General features: G+C 45.8%; 11 non-coding genes and 3 pseudogenes across 11 annotated transcripts; all 14 read left to right on the top strand.

Annotated features, from left to right (window-relative positions):
* Positions 1–667: 667 nt before the first annotated feature.
* On the top strand, positions 668–759 carry LOC141214470 (U2 spliceosomal RNA; annotated as a pseudogene).
* A 794-nt stretch (positions 760–1,553) lies between these two features.
* On the top strand, positions 1,554–1,732 carry LOC141214967 (U2 spliceosomal RNA; annotated as a pseudogene).
* A 1,115-nt stretch (positions 1,733–2,847) lies between these two features.
* On the top strand, positions 2,848–3,038 carry LOC141214874 (U2 spliceosomal RNA). Its single transcript, XR_012284065.1, has one exon. It is a non-coding gene; the product is annotated as a U2 spliceosomal RNA (small nuclear RNA).
* A 1,112-nt stretch (positions 3,039–4,150) lies between these two features.
* Positions 4,151–4,341, top strand: LOC141214498 (U2 spliceosomal RNA). Its single transcript, XR_012283703.1, has one exon. It is a non-coding gene; the product is annotated as a U2 spliceosomal RNA (small nuclear RNA).
* A 1,115-nt stretch (positions 4,342–5,456) lies between these two features.
* On the top strand, positions 5,457–5,572 carry LOC141215002 (U2 spliceosomal RNA; annotated as a pseudogene).
* A 523-nt stretch (positions 5,573–6,095) lies between these two features.
* Positions 6,096–6,280, top strand: LOC141214909 (U2 spliceosomal RNA). Its single transcript, XR_012284098.1, has one exon. It is a non-coding gene; the product is annotated as a U2 spliceosomal RNA (small nuclear RNA).
* Positions 6,281–7,395: 1,115 nt separating this feature from the next.
* LOC141214496 (U2 spliceosomal RNA) lies at positions 7,396–7,586 on the top strand. The gene has a single exon (XR_012283702.1). It is a non-coding gene; the product is annotated as a U2 spliceosomal RNA (small nuclear RNA).
* Positions 7,587–8,701: 1,115 nt separating this feature from the next.
* On the top strand, positions 8,702–8,892 carry LOC141214495 (U2 spliceosomal RNA). The gene has a single exon (XR_012283701.1). It is a non-coding gene; the product is annotated as a U2 spliceosomal RNA (small nuclear RNA).
* A 1,115-nt stretch (positions 8,893–10,007) lies between these two features.
* On the top strand, positions 10,008–10,198 carry LOC141214494 (U2 spliceosomal RNA). The gene has a single exon (XR_012283700.1). It is a non-coding gene; the product is annotated as a U2 spliceosomal RNA (small nuclear RNA).
* Positions 10,199–11,313: 1,115 nt separating this feature from the next.
* LOC141214493 (U2 spliceosomal RNA) lies at positions 11,314–11,504 on the top strand. The gene has a single exon (XR_012283699.1). It is a non-coding gene; the product is annotated as a U2 spliceosomal RNA (small nuclear RNA).
* Positions 11,505–12,619: 1,115 nt separating this feature from the next.
* Positions 12,620–12,810, top strand: LOC141214492 (U2 spliceosomal RNA). Its single transcript, XR_012283698.1, has one exon. It is a non-coding gene; the product is annotated as a U2 spliceosomal RNA (small nuclear RNA).
* A 1,115-nt stretch (positions 12,811–13,925) lies between these two features.
* On the top strand, positions 13,926–14,116 carry LOC141214491 (U2 spliceosomal RNA). Its single transcript, XR_012283697.1, has one exon. It is a non-coding gene; the product is annotated as a U2 spliceosomal RNA (small nuclear RNA).
* Positions 14,117–15,231: 1,115 nt separating this feature from the next.
* Positions 15,232–15,422, top strand: LOC141214490 (U2 spliceosomal RNA). Its single transcript, XR_012283696.1, has one exon. It is a non-coding gene; the product is annotated as a U2 spliceosomal RNA (small nuclear RNA).
* Positions 15,423–16,537: 1,115 nt separating this feature from the next.
* Positions 16,538–16,728, top strand: LOC141214489 (U2 spliceosomal RNA). The gene has a single exon (XR_012283695.1). It is a non-coding gene; the product is annotated as a U2 spliceosomal RNA (small nuclear RNA).
* Positions 16,729–17,842: the final 1,114 nt, after the last annotated feature.

The raw sequence follows: 17,842 nt of genomic DNA, 5'->3' as shown, positions 1-17,842 counted from the left end.
TAAAATTTCTTTTTTGGTTTGCTACAATGCCTTTTCTGAAACGTTGTCTCCTTCTGCTGGAACACTGACTTCTTTCATTTAATGCCTGCAGACTATAAAAGAGAACCCAACCCAAAAAGTTTGGTTGATTAGTCTGTGGCATTCTGTTAAACTGTTGCTTATGGCGGTCTCTGTGAGCTTCTCAGCGACATTCAGCCAGCCAGGTATCCTGCCTGCAGTAGATGGAATGTGGCAATGGAACGCTGGCTGCGCGTGTCATAATAGGCTCTGAGCCTTTATATACCTGTGCACAGCAGCAGCCACCTTCAGTCTGCTGCTGGACAGCCAGCAGCAGCAGCAGCAGGAGAGGTATGTAATCAGGAGCCCTCCTGCTAAGGGTAGACAGCTGCTCGTTCCACCCCACCCCCCGCCTTAATTGGTTCTCCTCCCTTCCAACGGTGTTGAGGCGGGTGGGAACAGCAGGGGGTGAAGGTGCTGTGTTTAAAGAGGTGGAGTTATGCAGATCTAAAACGCGTGGATTGCAGCAGCAGCAAGCCGAAAAGTGCAGGCATGTAAGGGATCTAGAGGTTGACAACATGTCTTCTTAACGGGAGTCCAGGAGCTCATCTCCACAAATGGACTTTTCAGGATCCTTGGGTGGCTCCGTAGTTTGAAACCAATTCTGGTTATCGCTTCTCGGCCTTTTGGCTAAGATCAAGTGTAGTATCTTTCGAAAAGGCGGTTTTGGATGTTGGCCGCCCTAGTAGATTGATACATTATGCACACTGCGGTTTAGGCGCTTGTTAGTACGCCAGGTGGCTAATATAGTCATCTGGTGGAAAGCATGGCCCCCCAGGATCGACGCCATTGGGCCGGGGAAGATCGAAAGCCCGAAGTGTGAAGTGCCCCAGGAGTGGTGACCCTGGGGTGCCTTAACTCACTGGGATTGGGAACCCCACTTGAGTTTATGGCACATTTGCACAAGCACTTCAAATTTTCTTTCTTCGCACACACCCTTATTCCGGGCCTTCTGGCCTTAGGATGGGGAATTTTTCAATTCCCGGTCGAAGGTTCGGGCAGTATTATACTGTGAAACCTTCACTATTTATTTAATTTCTTTGTCACTGTGTGTCCACTTATTCACGTGTGTCACGTCCTACTAGGATTTTGTCGGGATGCGGTTCCCTTACGGGTTCCTCTCTTGGCAGGTCTAGGGGGGGAGTGTGTGGCCATCAGGTTCCGCTCCCCCCTGAACCCCCCTGGCTCTCCTCTTTCGGGAGGAGAGCGTTGTTGGCTCCCCTCTTCCGGGAGGGGAGCACAGTCTTTAGCTCCCAGTGCCTTGCTCGGGTGAGAACTCGGGCAGGTGCTGGGGGTAAGATTGGGTCGCCTCTGGCTTCGGCTGGAGGTGGCTTTTTGTCCCTGTTCCTCGCTGTGGCCTTTTGGCTCGGAGGGACGGGGAATGGTTTGGGGGACCCTTCTCCTTTTGGAGAGGGTTTCAAGAAGACCAGCATCCTAGTGCACTTTTTTTGTGGCACTTGTCACTTTTTTAAGCGCACTCGGGTTTTGTACACGAATTCGGGCTTTCAAAAAAAAAAAAAAATCTGTTCTTATCAGTTTAATATCTGATACGTCCCCTATCTGGGGACCATATATTAAATGGATTTTTAGAACAGGGAGATGGAAAAAGAGCTTGCTCTGTCCACTCCACGCATTGACCTGGTATTGCAGTATCTCCAGGACCGGTGCACCCCTTCTTTAATGCAGTTTCTAAAATCAGAAAGAATTGAATTCAATGTTTTTTGTTTATTTTGCTTGTTTGTCGGATTTTGGGATGGACTCTTTGGCTTTGCTTTTCTTCTCCTCATTGGATTTTTCATGTTCAAAGTTGCAGAAGCCAGATTACAAGCTCATTTTGGTTCAACTTCAGCAACTGTGCATTGCATTGCCATGTAATGTGATGCAATGCTATCTTTCTAGCTCTCCCTTTTTACTTCCTTTTGGATAAACAGACATATTAGGCAAGCATTTTGGAGCTTTCACCTAAATAACTACAGGTGGTGAGATAAGCTGCACAATATAATTGACCTTTCAGTATATTGTTGCACACACACCATCTATTTAGCAAATGCCCTTGTTATCAACAGCAGCCTTTTAAACTCACCTGAGCTAACAGGTATGTGCGCTGGTTACTCTGCTGCGCTTAAAATTTCTTTTTTGGTTTGCTACAATGCCTTTTCTGAAACGTTGTCTCCTTCTGCTGGAACACTGACTTCTTTCATTTAATGCCTGCAGACTATAAAAGAGAACCCAACCCAAAAAGTTTGGTTGATTAGTCTGTGGCATTCTGTTAAGCTGTTGCTTATGGCGGTCTCTGTGAGCTTCTCAGCGACATTCAGCCAGCCAGGTATCCTGCCTGCAGTAGATGGAATGTGGCAATGGAACGCTGGCTGCGCGTGTCATAATAGGCTCTGAGCCTTTATATACCTGTGCACAGCAGCAGCCACCTTCAGTCTGCTGCTGGACAGCCAGCAGCAGCAGCAGCAGGAGAGGTATGTAATCAGGAGCCCTCCTGCTAAGGGTAGACAGCTGCTCGTTCCACCCCACCCCCCGCCTTAATTGGTTCTCCTCCCTTCCAACGGTGTTGAGGCGGGTGGGAACAGCAGGGGGTGAAGGTGCTGTGTTTAAAGAGGTGGAGTTATGCAGATCTAAAACGCGTGGATTGCAGCAGCAGCAAGCCGAAAAGTGCAGGCATGTAAGGGATCTAGAGGTTGACAACATGTCTTCTTAACGGGAGTCCAGGAGCTCATCTCCACAAATGGACTTTTCAGGATCCTTGGGTGGCTCCGTAGTTTGAAACCAATTCTGGTTATCGCTTCTCGGCCTTTTGGCTAAGATCAAGTGTAGTATCTGTTCTTATCAGTTTAATATCTGATACGTCCCCTATCTGGGGACCATATATTAAATGGATGTTTAGAACAGGGAGATGGAAAAAGAGCTTGCTCTGTCCACTCCACGCATTGACCTGGTATTGCAGTATCTCCAGGACCGGTGCACCCCTTCTTTAATGCAGTTTCTAAAATCAGAAAGAATTGAATTCAATGTTTTTTGTTCATTTTGCTTGTTTGTCGGATTTTGGGATGGACTCTTTGGCTTTGCTTTTCTTCTCCTCATTGGATTTTTCATGTTCAAAGTTGCAGAAGCCAGATTACAAGCTCATTTTGGTTCAACTTCAGCAACTGTGCATTGCATTGCCATGTAATGTGATGCAATGCTATCTTTCTAGCTCTCCCTTTTTACTTCCTTTTGGATAAACAGACATATTAGGCAAGCATTTTGGAGCTTTCACCTAAATAACTACAGGTGGTGAGATAAGCTGCACAATATAATTGACCTTTCAGTATATTGTTGCACACACACCATCTATTTTGCAAATGCCCTTGTTATCAACAGCAGCCTTTTAAACTCACCTGAGCTAACAGGTATGTGCGCTGGTTACTCTGCTGCGCTTAAAATTTCTTTTTTGGTTTGCTACAATGCCTTTTCTGAAACGTCTCCTTCTGCTGGAACACTGACTTCTTTCATTTAATGCCTGCAGACTATAAAAGAGAACCCAACCCAAAAAGTTTGGTTGATTAGTCTGTGGCATTCTGTTAAACTGTTGCTTATGGCGGTCTCTGTGAGCTTCTCAGCGACATTCAGCCAGCCAGGTATCCTGCGTGCAGTAGATGGAATGTGGCAATGGAACGCTGGCTGCGCGTGTCATAATAGGCTCTGAGCCTTTATATACCTGTGCACAGCAGCAGCCACCTTCAGTCTGCTGCTGGACAGCCAGCAGCAGCAGCAGCAGGAGAGGTATGTAATCAGGAGCCCTCCTGCTAAGGGTAGACAGCTGCTCGTTCCACCCCACCCCCCGCCTTAATTGGTTCTCCTCCCTTCCAACGGTGTTGAGGCGGGTGGGAACAGCAGGGGGTGAAGGTGCTGTGTTTAAAGAGGTGGAGTTATGCAGATCTAAAACGCGTGGATTGCAGCAGCAGCAAGCCGAAAAGTGCAGGCATGTAAGGGATCTAGAGGTTGACAACATGTCTTCTTAACGGGAGTCCAGGAGCTCATCTCCACAAATGGACTTTTCAGGATCCTTGGGTGGCTCCGTAGTTTGAAACCAATTCTGGTTATCGCTTCTCGGCCTTTTGGCTAAGATCAAGTGTAGTATCTGTTCTTATCAGTTTAATATCTGATACGTCCCCTATCTGGGGACCATATATTAAATGGATTTTTAGAACAGGGAGATGGAAAAAGAGCTTGCTCTGTCCACTCCACGCATTGACCTGGTATTGCAGTATCTCCAGGACCGGTGCACCCCTTCTTTAATGCAGTTTCTAAAATCAGAAAGAATTGAATTCAATGTTTTTTGTTCATTTTGCTTGTTTGTCGGATTTTGGGATGGACTCTTTGGCTTTGCTTTTCTTCTCCTCATTGGATTTTTCATGTTCAAAGTTGCAGAAGCCAGATTACAAGCTCATTTTGGTTCAACTTCAGCAACTGTGCATTGCATTGCCATGTAATGTGATGCAATGCTATCTTTCTAGCTCTCCCTTTTTACTTCCTTTTGGATAAACAGACATATTAGGCAAGCATTTTGGAGCTTTCACCTAAATAACTACAGGTGGTGAGATAAGCTGCACAATATAATTGACCTTTCAGTATATTGTTGCACACACACCATCTATTTAGCAAATGCCCTTGTTATCAACAGCAGCCTTTTAAACTCACCTGAGCTAACAGGTATGTGCGCTGGTTACTCTGCTGCGCTTAAAATTTCTTTTTTGGTTTGCTACAATGCCTTTTCTGAAACGTTGTCTCCTTCTGCTGGAACACTGACTTCTTTCATTTAATGCCTGCAGACTATAAAAGAGAACCCAACCCAAAAAGTTTGGTTGATTAGTCTGTGGCATTCTGTTAAACTGTTGCTTATGGCGGTCTCTGTGAGCTTCTCAGCGACATTCAGCCAGCCAGGTATCCTGCCTGCAGTAGATGGAATGTGGCAATGGAACGCTGGCTGCGCGTGTCATAATAGGCTCTGAGCCTTTATATACCTGTGCACAGCAGCAGCCACCTTCAGTCTGCTGCTGGACAGCCAGCAGCAGCAGCAGCAGGAGAGGTATGTAATCAGGAGCCCTCCTGCTAAGGGTAGACAGCTGCTCGTTCCACCCCACCCCCCGCCTTAATTGGTTCTCCTCCCTTCCAACGGTGTTGAGGCGGGTGGGAACAGCAGGGGGTGAAGGTGCTGTGTTTAAAGAGGTGGAGTTATGCAGATCTAAAACGCGTGGATTGCAGCAGCAGCAAGCCGAAAAGTGCAGGCATGTAAGGGATCTAGAGGTTGACAACATGTCTTCTTAACGGGAGTCCAGGAGCTCATCTCCACAAATGGACTTTTCAGGATCCTTGGGTGGCTCCGTAGTTTGAAACCAATTCTGGTTATCGCTTCTCGGCCTTTTGGCTAAGATCAAGTGTAGTATCTTTTGAAAAGGCAGTTTTGTCCTTGGGCTGCCCTAGTAAATTGATGCATATTACACACTGGTTTGGTGCACTTGTTAGTACGCCAGGTGGCTCATAGAGTTATCTGATGGAAAACATGGCCCTCCAGGATTGAAGTCACTAGGCTGGGTAAGTGTGAGGGCTTTGGAGCAATGTGCCCCAGGAGTAGGCGCCCTGGTGGGAGTCCAAGCTTACTGGGACTGGGAACCCCAGAAAGACTTGGCTTCGTAGCACGCCGCACCTTTGCCAATCATACTTTCTGAGCAACCCCCCCTATTCCTGGCCTCCGGGCTAGGAAGGGGAATTTTTATAAACCCGGTCGGAGGTCCGGTCAGCTTTGGGCTGAGAAACCAACACAGGCTCCAGCTCCACTAGGGTGGCAGCCTAGATGGAAGCTGGGAGCACGAAAACGGCTCTTCTCCGGCTTCGGCTAGGGAGAGCATCGGAGATCCCTGACCCTCGCTGTGGCCTTCTGGCTCGGAGGGATGGGGATGGTTTATTGGGGACCCTCTCCTCCGGAAGGGTCCACATGAATCCTCGCCTCGTGCGCTGTTTTGGTGTGACTTCGGTCACATTTTTCAGTGCCTTGGATGCAGCTTCAATCAAAAAAAAATCTGTTCTTATCAGTTTAATATCTGATACGTCCCCTATCTGGGGACCATATATTAAATGGATTTTTAGAACAGGGAGATGGAAAAAGAGCTTGCTCTGTCCACTCCACGCATTGACCTGGTATTGCAGTATCTCCAGGACCGGTGCACCCCTTCTTTAATGCAGTTTCTAAAATCAGAAAGAATTGAATTCAATGTTTTTTGTTCATTTTGCTTGTTTGTCGGATTTTGGGATGGACTCTTTGGCTTTGCTTTTCTTCTCCTCATTGGATTTTTCATGTTCAAAGTTGCAGAAGCCAGATTACAAGCTCATTTTGGTTCAACTTCAGCAACTGTGCATTGCATTGCCATGTAATGTGATGCAATGCTATCTTTCTAGCTCTCCCTTTTTACTTCCTTTTGGATAAACAGACATATTAGGCAAGCATTTTGGAGCTTTCACCTAAATAACTACAGGTGGTGAGATAAGCTGCACAATATAATTGACCTTTCAGTATATTGTTGCACACACACCATCTATTTAGCAAATGCCCTTGTTATCAACAGCAGCCTTTTAAACTCACCTGAGCTAACAGGTATGTGCGCTGGTTACTCTGCTGCGCTTAAAATTTCTTTTTTGGTTTGCTACAATGCCTTTTCTGAAACGTTGTCTCCTTCTGCTGGAACACTGACTTCTTTCATTTAATGCCTGCAGACTATAAAAGAGAACCCAACCCAAAAAGTTTGGTTGATTAGTCTGTGGCATTCTGTTAAACTGTTGCTTATGGCGGTCTCTGTGAGCTTCTCAGCGACATTCAGCCAGCCAGGTATCCTGCCTGCAGTAGATGGAATGTGGCAATGGAACGCTGGCTGCGCGTGTCATAATAGGCTCTGAGCCTTTATATACCTGTGCACAGCAGCAGCCACCTTCAGTCTGCTGCTGGACAGCCAGCAGCAGCAGCAGCAGGAGAGGTATGTAATCAGGAGCCCTCCTGCTAAGGGTAGACAGCTGCTCGTTCCACCCCACCCCCCACCTTAATTGGTTCTCCTCCCTTCCAACAGTGTTGAGGCGGGTGGGAACAGCAGGGGGTGAAGGTGCTGTGTTTAAAGAGGTGGAGTTATGCAGATCTAAAACGCGTGGATTGCAGCAGCAGCAAGCCGAAAAGTGCAGGCATGTAAGGGATCTAGAGGTTGACAACATGTCTTCTTAACGGGAGTCCAGGAGCTCATCTCCACAAATGGACTTTTCAGGATCCTTGGGTGGCTCCGTAGTTTGAAACCAATTCTGGTTATCGCTTCTCGGCCTTTTGGCTAAGATCAAGTGTAGTATCTGTTCTTATCAGTTTAATATCTGATACGTCCCCTATCTGGGGACCATATATTAAATGGATTTTTAGAACAGGGAGATGGAAAAAGAGCTTGCTCTGTCCACTCCACGCATTGACCTGGTATTGCAGTATCTCCAGGACCGGTGCACCCCTTCTTTAATGCAGTTTCTAAAATCAGAAAGAATTGAATTCAATGTTTTTTGTTCATTTTGCTTGTTTGTCGGATTTTGGGATGGACTCTTTGGCTTTGCTTTTCTTCTCCTCATTGGATTTTTCATGTTCAAAGTTGCAGAAGCCAGATTACAAGCTCATTTTGGTTCAACTTCAGCAACTGTGCATTGCATTGCCATGTAATGTGATGCAATGCTATCTTTCTAGCTCTCCCTTTTTACTTCCTTTTGGATAAACAGACATATTAGGCAAGCATTTTGGAGCTTTCACCTAAATAACTACAGGTGGTGAGATAAGCTGCACAATATAATTGACCTTTCAGTATATTGTTGCACACACACCATCTATTTAGCAAATGCCCTTGTTATCAACAGCAGCCTTTTAAACTCACCTGAGCTAACAGGTATGTGCGCTGGTTACTCTGCTGCGCTTAAAATTTCTTTTTTGGTTTGCTACAATGCCTTTTCTGAAACGTTGTCTCCTTCTGCTGGAACACTGACTTCTTTCATTTAATGCCTGCAGACTATAAAAGAGAACCCAACCCAAAAAGTTTGGTTGATTAGTCTGTGGCATTCTGTTAAACTGTTGCTTATGGCGGTCTCTGTGAGCTTCTCAGCGACATTCAGCCAGCCAGGTATCCTGCCTGCAGTAGATGGAATGTGGCAATGGAACGCTGGCTGCGCGTGTCATAATAGGCTCTGAGCCTTTATATACCTGTGCACAGCAGCAGCCACCTTCAGTCTGCTGCTGGACAGCCAGCAGCAGCAGCAGCAGGAGAGGTATGTAATCAGGAGCCCTCCTGCTAAGGGTAGACAGCTGCTCGTTCCACCCCACCCCCCGCCTTAATTGGTTCTCCTCCCTTCCAACGGTGTTGAGGCGGGTGGGAACAGCAGGGGGTGAAGGTGCTGTGTTTAAAGAGGTGGAGTTATGCAGATCTAAAACGCGTGGATTGCAGCAGCAGCAAGCCGAAAAGTGCAGGCATGTAAGGGATCTAGAGGTTGACAACATGTCTTCTTAACGGGAGTCCAGGAGCTCATCTCCACAAATGGACTTTTCAGGATCCTTGGGTGGCTCCGTAGTTTGAAACCAATTCTGGTTATCGCTTCTCGGCCTTTTGGCTAAGATCAAGTGTAGTATCTGTTCTTATCAGTTTAATATCTGATACGTCCCCTATCTGGGGACCATATATTAAATGGATTTTTAGAACAGGGAGATGGAAAAAGAGCTTGCTCTGTCCACTCCACGCATTGACCTGGTATTGCAGTATCTCCAGGACCGGTGCACCCCTTCTTTAATGCAGTTTCTAAAATCAGAAAGAATTGAATTCAATGTTTTTTGTTCATTTTGCTTGTTTGTCGGATTTTGGGATGGACTCTTTGGCTTTGCTTTTCTTCTCCTCATTGGATTTTTCATGTTCAAAGTTGCAGAAGCCAGATTACAAGCTCATTTTGGTTCAACTTCAGCAACTGTGCATTGCATTGCCATGTAATGTGATGCAATGCTATCTTTCTAGCTCTCCCTTTTTACTTCCTTTTGGATAAACAGACATATTAGGCAAGCATTTTGGAGCTTTCACCTAAATAACTACAGGTGGTGAGATAAGCTGCACAATATAATTGACCTTTCAGTATATTGTTGCACACACACCATCTATTTAGCAAATGCCCTTGTTATCAACAGCAGCCTTTTAAACTCACCTGAGCTAACAGGTATGTGCGCTGGTTACTCTGCTGCGCTTAAAATTTCTTTTTTGGTTTGCTACAATGCCTTTTCTGAAACGTTGTCTCCTTCTGCTGGAACACTGACTTCTTTCATTTAATGCCTGCAGACTATAAAAGAGAACCCAACCCAAAAAGTTTTGTTGATTAGTCTGTGGCATTCTGTTAAACTGTTGCTTATGGCGGTCTCTGTGAGCTTCTCAGCGACATTCAGCCAGCCAGGTATCCTGCCTGCAGTAGATGGAATGTGGCAATGGAACGCTGGCTGCGCGTGTCATAATAGGCTCTGAGCCTTTATATACCTGTGCACAGCAGCAGCCACCTTCAGTCTGCTGCTGGACAGCCAGCAGCAGCAGCAGCAGGAGAGGTATGTAATCAGGAGCCCTCCTGCTAAGGGTAGACAGTTGCTCGTTCCACCCCACCCCCCGCCTTAATTGGTTCTCCTCCCTTCCAACGGTGTTGAGGCGGGTGGGAACAGCAGGGGGTGAAGGTGCTGTGTTTAAAGAGGTGGAGTTATGCAGATCTAAAACGTGTGGATTGCAGCAGCAGCAAGCCGAAAAGTGCAGGCATGTAAGGGATCTAGAGGTTGACAACATGTCTTCTTAACGGGAGTCCAGGAGCTCATCTCCACAAATGGACTTTTCAGGATCCTTGGGTGGCTCCGTAGTTTGAAACCAATTCTGGTTATCGCTTCTCGGCCTTTTGGCTAAGATCAAGTGTAGTATCTGTTCTTATCAGTTTAATATCTGATACGTCCCCTATCTGGGGACCATATATTAAATGGATTTTTAGAACAGGGAGATGGAAAAAGAGCTTGCTCTGTCCACTCCACGCATTGACCTGGTATTGCAGTATCTCCAGGACCGGTGCACCCCTTCTTTAATGCAGTTTCTAAAATCAGAAAGAATTGAATTCAATGTTTTTTGTTCATTTTGCTTGTTTGTCGGATTTTGGGATGGACTCTTTGGCTTTGCTTTTCTTCTCCTCATTGGATTTTTCATGTTCAAAGTTGCAGAAGCCAGATTACAAGCTCATTTTGGTTCAACTTCAGCAACTGTGCATTGCATTGCCATGTAATGTGATGCAATGCTATCTTTCTAGCTCTCCCTTTTTACTTCCTCTTGGATAAACAGACATATTAGGCAAGCATTTTGGAGCTTTCACCTAAATAACTACAGGTGGTGAGATAAGCTGCACAATATAATTGACCTTTCAGTATATTGTTGCACACACACCATCTATTTAGCAAATGCCCTTGTTATCAACAGCAGCCTTTTAAACTCACCTGAGCTAACAGGTATGTGCGCTGGTTACTCTGCTGCGCTTAAAATTTCTTTTTTGGTTTGCTACAATGCCTTTTCTGAAACGTTGTCTCCTTCTGCTGGAACACTGACTTCTTTCATTTAATGCCTGCAGACTATAAAAGAGAACCCAACCCAAAAAGTTTGGTTGATTAGTCTGTGGCATTCTGTTAAACTGTTGCTTATGGCGGTCTCTGTGAGCTTCTCAGCGACATTCAGCCAGCCAGGTATCCTGCCTGCAGTAGATGGAATGTGGCAATGGAACGCTGGCTGCGCGTGTCATAATAGGCTCTGAGCCTTTATATACCTGTGCACAGCAGCAGCCACCTTCAGTCTGCTGCTGGACAGCCAGCAGCAGCAGCAGCAGGAGAGGTATGTAATCAGGAGCCCTCCTGCTAAGGGTAGACAGCTGCTCGTTCCACCCCACCCCCCGCCTTAATTGGTTCTCCTCCCTTCCAACGGTGTTGAGGCGGGTGGGAACAGCAGGGGGTGAAGGTGCTGTGTTTAAAGAGGTGGAGTTATGCAGATCTAAAACGCGTGGATTGCAGCAGCAGCAAGCCGAAAAGTGCAGGCATGTAAGGGATCTAGAGGTTGACAACATGTCTTCTTAACGGGAGTCCAGGAGCTCATCTCCACAAATGGACTTTTCAGGATCCTTGGGTGGCTCCGTAGTTTGAAACCAATTCTGGTTATCGCTTCTCGGCCTTTTGGCTAAGATCAAGTGTAGTATCTGTTCTTATCAGTTTAATATCTGATACGTCCCCTATCTGGGGACCATATATTAAATGGATTTTTAGAACAGGGAGATGGAAAAAGAGCTTGCTCTGTCCACTCCACGCATTGACCTGGTATTGCAGTATCTCCAGGACCGGTGCACCCCTTCTTTAATGCAGTTTCTAAAATCAGAAAGAATTGAATTCAATGTTTTTTGTTCATTTTGCTTGTTTGTCGGATTTTGGGATGGACTCTTTGGCTTTGCTTTTCTTCTCCTCATTGGATTTTTCATGTTCAAAGTTGCAGAAGCCAGATTACAAGCTCATTTTGGTTCAACTTCAGCAACTGTGCATTGCATTGCCATGTAATGTGATGCAATGCTATCTTTCTAGCTCTCCCTTTTTACTTCCTTTTGGATAAACAGACATATTAGGCAAGCATTTTGGAGCTTTCACCTAAATAACTACAGGTGGTGAGATAAGCTGCACAATATAATTGACCTTTCAGTATATTGTTGCACACACACCATCTATTTAGCAAATGCCCTTGTTATCAACAGCAGCCTTTTAAACTCACCTGAGCTAACAGGTATGTGCGCTGGTTACTCTGCTGCGCTTAAAATTTCTTTTTTGGTTTGCTACAATGCCTTTTCTGAAACGTTGTCTCCTTCTGCTGGAACACTGACTTCTTTCATTTAATGCCTGCAGACTATAAAAGAGAACCCAACCCAAAAAGTTTGGTTGATTAGTCTGTGGCATTCTGTTAAACTGTTGCTTATGGCGGTCTCTGTGAGCTTCTCAGCGACATTCAGCCAGCCAGGTATCCTGCCTGCAGTAGATGGAATGTGGCAATGGAACGCTGGCTGCGCGTGTCATAATAGGCTCTGAGCCTTTATATACCTGTGCACAGCAGCAGCCACCTTCAGTCTGCTGCTGGACAGCCAGCAGCAGCAGCAGCAGGAGAGGTATGTAATCAGGAGCCCTCCTGCTAAGGGTAGACAGCTGCTCGTTCCACCCCACCCCCCGCCTTAATTGGTTCTCCTCCCTTCCAACGGTGTTGAGGCGGGTGGGAACAGCAGGGGGTGAAGGTGCTGTGTTTAAAGAGGTGGAGTTATGCAGATCTAAAACGCGTGGATTGCAGCAGCAGCAAGCCGAAAAGTGCAGGCATGTAAGGGATCTAGAGGTTGACAACATGTCTTCTTAACGGGAGTCCAGGAGCTCATCTCCACAAATGGACTTTTCAGGATCCTTGGGTGGCTCCGTAGTTTGAAACCAATTCTGGTTATCGCTTCTCGGCCTTTTGGCTAAGATCAAGTGTAGTATCTGTTCTTATCAGTTTAATATCTGATACGTCCCCTATCTGGGGACCATATATTAAATGGATTTTTAGAACAGGGAGATGGAAAAAGAGCTTGCTCTGTCCACTCCACGCATTGACCTGGTATTGCAGTATCTCCAGGACCGGTGCACCCCTTCTTTAATGCAGTTTCTAAAATCAGAAAGAATTGAATTCAATGTTTTTTGTTCATTTTGCTTGTTTGTCGGATTTTGGGATGGACTCTTTGGCTTTGCTTTTCTTCTCCTCATTGGATTTTTCATGTTCAAAGTTGCAGAAGCCAGATTACAAGCTCATTTTGGTTCAACTTCAGCAACTGTGCATTGCATTGCCATGTAATGTGATGCAATGCTATCTTTCTAGCTCTCCCTTTTTACTTCCTTTTGGATAAACAGACATATTAGGCAAGCATTTTGGAGCTTTCACCTAAATAACTACAGGTGGTGAGATAAGCTGCACAATATAATTGACCTTTCAGTATATTGTTGCACACACACCATCTATTTAGCAAATGCCCTTGTTATCAACAGCAGCCTTTTAAACTCACCTGAGCTAACAGGTATGTGCGCTGGTTACTCTGCTGCGCTTAAAATTTCTTTTTTGGTTTGCTACAATGCCTTTTCTGAAACGTTGTCTCCTTCTGCTGGAACACTGACTTCTTTCATTTAATGCCTGCAGACTATAAAAGAGAACCCAACCCAAAAAGTTTGGTTGATTAGTCTGTGGCATTCTGTTAAACTGTTGCTTATGGCGGTCTCTGTGAGCTTCTCAGCGACATTCAGCCAGCCAGGTATCCTGCCTGCAGTAGATGGAATGTGGCAATGGAACGCTGGCTGCGCGTGTCATAATAGGCTCTGAGCCTTTATATACCTGTGCACAGCAGCAGCCACCTTCAGTCTGCTGCTGGACAGCCAGCAGCAGCAGCAGCAGGAGAGGTATGTAATCAGGAGCCCTCCTGCTAAGGGTAGACAGCTGCTCGTTCCACCCCACCCCCCGCCTTAATTGGTTCTCCTCCCTTCCAACGGTGTTGAGGCGGGTGGGAACAGCAGGGGGTGAAGGTGCTGTGTTTAAAGAGGTGGAGTTATGCAGATCTAAAACGCGTGGATTGCAGCAGCAGCAAGCCGAAAAGTGCAGGCATGTAAGGGATCTAGAGGTTGACAACATGTCTTCTTAACGGGAGTCCAGGAGCTCATCTCCACAAATGGACTTTTCAGGATCCTTGGGTGGCTCCGTAGTTTGAAACCAATTCTGGTTATCGCTTCTCGGCCTTTTGGCTAAGATCAAGTGTAGTATCTGTTCTTATCAGTTTAATATCTGATACGTCCCCTATCTGGGGACCATATATTAAATGGATTTTTAGAACAGGGAGATGGAAAAAGAGCTTGCTCTGTCCACTCCACGCATTGACCTGGTATTGCAGTATCTCCAGGACCGGTGCACCCCTTCTTTAATGCAGTTTCTAAAATCAGAAAGAATTGAATTCAATGTTTTTTGTTCATTTTGCTTGTTTGTCGGATTTTGGGATGGACTCTTTGGCTTTGCTTTTCTTCTCCTCATTGGATTTTTCATGTTCAAAGTTGCAGAAGCCAGATTACAAGCTCATTTTGGTTCAACTTCAGCAACTGTGCATTGCATTGCCATGTAATGTGATGCAATGCTATCTTTCTAGCTCTCCCTTTTTACTTCCTTTTGGATAAACAGACATATTAGGCAAGCATTTTGGAGCTTTCACCTAAATAACTACAGGTGGTGAGATAAGCTGCACAATATAATTGACCTTTCAGTATATTGTTGCACACACACCATCTATTTAGCAAATGCCCTTGTTATCAACAGCAGCCTTTTAAACTCACCTGAGCTAACAGGTATGTGCGCTGGTTACTCTGCTGCGCTTAAAATTTCTTTTTTGGTTTGCTACAATGCCTTTTCTGAAACGTTGTCTCCTTCTGCTGGAACACTGACTTCTTTCATTTAATGCCTGCAGACTATAAAAGAGAACCCAACCCAAAAAGTTTGGTTGATTAGTCTGTGGCATTCTGTTAAACTGTTGCTTATGGCGGTCTCTGTGAGCTTCTCAGCGACATTCAGCCAGCCAGGTATCCTGCCTGCAGTAGATGGAATGTGGCAATGGAACGCTGGCTGCGCGTGTCATAATAGGCTCTGAGCCTTTATATACCTGTGCACAGCAGCAGCCACCTTCAGTCTGCTGCTGGACAGCCAGCAGCAGCAGCAGCAGGAGAGGTATGTAATCAGGAGCCCTCCTGCTAAGGGTAGACAGCTGCTCGTTCCACCCCACCCCCCGCCTTAATTGGTTCTCCTCCCTTCCAACGGTGTTGAGGCGGGTGGGAACAGCAGGGGGTGAAGGTGCTGTGTTTAAAGAGGTGGAGTTATGCAGATCTAAAACGCGTGGATTGCAGCAGCAGCAAGCCGAAAAGTGCAGGCATGTAAGGGATCTAGAGGTTGACAACATGTCTTCTTAACGGGAGTCCAGGAGCTCATCTCCACAAATGGACTTTTCAGGATCCTTGGGTGGCTCCGTAGTTTGAAACCAATTCTGGTTATCGCTTCTCGGCCTTTTGGCTAAGATCAAGTGTAGTATCTGTTCTTATCAGTTTAATATCTGATACGTCCCCTATCTGGGGACCATATATTAAATGGATTTTTAGAACAGGGAGATGGAAAAAGAGCTTGCTCTGTCCACTCCACGCATTGACCTGGTATTGCAGTATCTCCAGGACCGGTGCACCCCTTCTTTAATGCAGTTTCTAAAATCAGAAAGAATTGAATTCAATGTTTTTTGTTCATTTTGCTTGTTTGTCGGATTTTGGGATGGACTCTTTGGCTTTGCTTTTCTTCTCCTCATTGGATTTTTCATGTTCAAAGTTGCAGAAGCCAGATTACAAGCTCATTTTGGTTCAACTTCAGCAACTGTGCATTGCATTGCCATGTAATGTGATGCAATGCTATCTTTCTAGCTCTCCCTTTTTACTTCCTTTTGGATAAACAGACATATTAGGCAAGCATTTTGGAGCTTTCACCTAAATAACTACAGGTGGTGAGATAAGCTGCACAATATAATTGACCTTTCAGTATATTGTTGCACACACACCATCTATTTAGCAAATGCCCTTGTTATCAACAGCAGCCTTTTAAACTCACCTGAGCTAACAGGTATGTGCGCTGGTTACTCTGCTGCGCTTAAAATTTCTTTTTTGGTTTACTACAATGCCTTTTCTGAAACGTTGTCTCCTTCTGCTGGAACACTGACTTCTTTCATTTAATGCCTGCAGACTATAAAAGAGAACCCAACCCAAAAAGTTTGGTTGATTAGTCTGTGGCATTCTGTTAAACTGTTGCTTATGGCGGTCTCTGTGAGCTTCTCAGCGACATTCAGCCAGCCAGGTATCCTGCCTGCAGTAGATGGAATGTGGCAATGGAACGCTGGCTGCGCGTGTCATAATAGGCTCTGAGCCTTTATATACCTGTGCACAGCAGCAGCCACCTTCAGTCTGCTGCTGGACAGCCAGCAGCAGCAGCAGCAGGAGAGGTATGTAATCAGGAGCCCTCCTGCTAAGGGTAGACAGCTGCTCGTTCCACCCCACCCCCCGCCTTAATTGGTTCTCCTCCCTTCCAACGGTGTTGAGGCGGGTGGGAACAGCAGGGGGTGAAGGTGCTGTGTTTAAAGAGGTGGAGTTATGCAGATCTAAAACGCGTGGATTGCAGCAGCAGCAAGCCGAAAAGTGCAGGCATGTAAGGGATCTAGAGGTTGACAACATGTCTTCTTAACGGGAGTCCAGGAGCTCATCTCCACAAATGGACTTTTCAGGATCCTTGGGTGGCTCCGTAGTTTGAAACCAATTCTGGTTATCGCTTCTCGGCCTTTTGGCTAAGATCAAGTGTAGTATCTGTTCTTATCAGTTTAATATCTGATACGTCCCCTATCTGGGGACCATATATTAAATGGATTTTTAGAACAGGGAGATGGAAAAAGAGCTTGCTCTGTCCACTCCACGCATTGACCTGGTATTGCAGTATCTCCAGGACCGGTGCACCCCTTCTTTAATGCAGTTTCTAAAATCAGAAAGAATTGAATTCAATGTTTTTTGTTCATTTTGCTTGTTTGTCGGATTTTGGGATGGACTCTTTGGCTTTGCTTTTCTTCTCCTCATTGGATTTTTCATGTTCAAAGTTGCAGAAGCCAGATTACAAGCTCATTTTGGTTCAACTTCAGCAACTGTGCATTGCATTGCCATGTAATGTGATGCAATGCTATCTTTCTAGCTCTCCCTTTTTACTTCCTTTTGGATAAACAGACATATTAGGCAAGCATTTTGGAGCTTTCACCTAAATAACTACAGGTGGTGAGATAAGCTGCACAATATAATTGACCTTTCAGTATATTGTTGCACACACACCATCTATTTAGCAAATGCCCTTGTTATCAACAGCAGCCTTTTAAACTCACCTGAGCTAACAGGTATGTGCGCTGGTTACTCTGCTGCGCTTAAAATTTCTTTTTTGGTTTGCTACAATGCCTTTTCTGAAACGTTGTCTCCTTCTGCTGGAACACTGACTTCTTTCATTTAATGCCTGCAGACTATAAAAGAGAACCCAACCCAAAAAGTTTGGTTGATTAGTCTGTGGCATTCTGTTAAACTGTTGCTTATGGCGGTCTCTGTGAGCTTCTCAGCGACATTCAGCCAGCCAGGTATCCTGCCTGCAGTAGATGGAATGTGGCAATGGAACGCTGGCTGCGCGTGTCATAATAGGCTCTGAGCCTTTATATACCTGTGCACAGCAGCAGCCACCTTCAGTCTGCTGCTGGACAGCCAGCAGCAGCAGCAGCAGGAGAGGTATGTAATCAGGAGCCCTCCTGCTAAGGGTAGACAGCTGCTCGTTCCACCCCACCCCCCGCCTTAATTGGTTCTCCTCCCTTCCAACGGTGTTGAGGCGGGTGGGAACAGCAGGGGGTGAAGGTGCTGTGTTTAAAGAGGTGGAGTTATGCAGATCTAAAACGCGTGGATTGCAGCAGCAGCAAGCCGAAAAGTGCAGGCATGTAAGGGATCTAGAGGTTGACAACATGTCTTCTTAACGGGAGTCCAGGAGCTCATCTCCACAAATGGACTTTTCAGGATCCTTGGGTGGCTCCGTAGTTTGAAACCAATTCTGGT

This window comes from Phyllobates terribilis, unplaced genomic scaffold, assembly GCF_046119375.1.
Source record: "Phyllobates terribilis strain yellow unplaced genomic scaffold, ASM4611937v1 Scaffold_223__1_contigs__length_3252167, whole genome shotgun sequence".
In the NCBI taxonomy this organism is placed as follows: Eukaryota; Metazoa; Chordata; class Amphibia; order Anura; family Dendrobatidae; genus Phyllobates; species Phyllobates terribilis.
The sequence above is the reverse complement of the archived record's forward strand: the minus strand, read 5'-3'. Positions and strand labels throughout refer to the sequence as shown.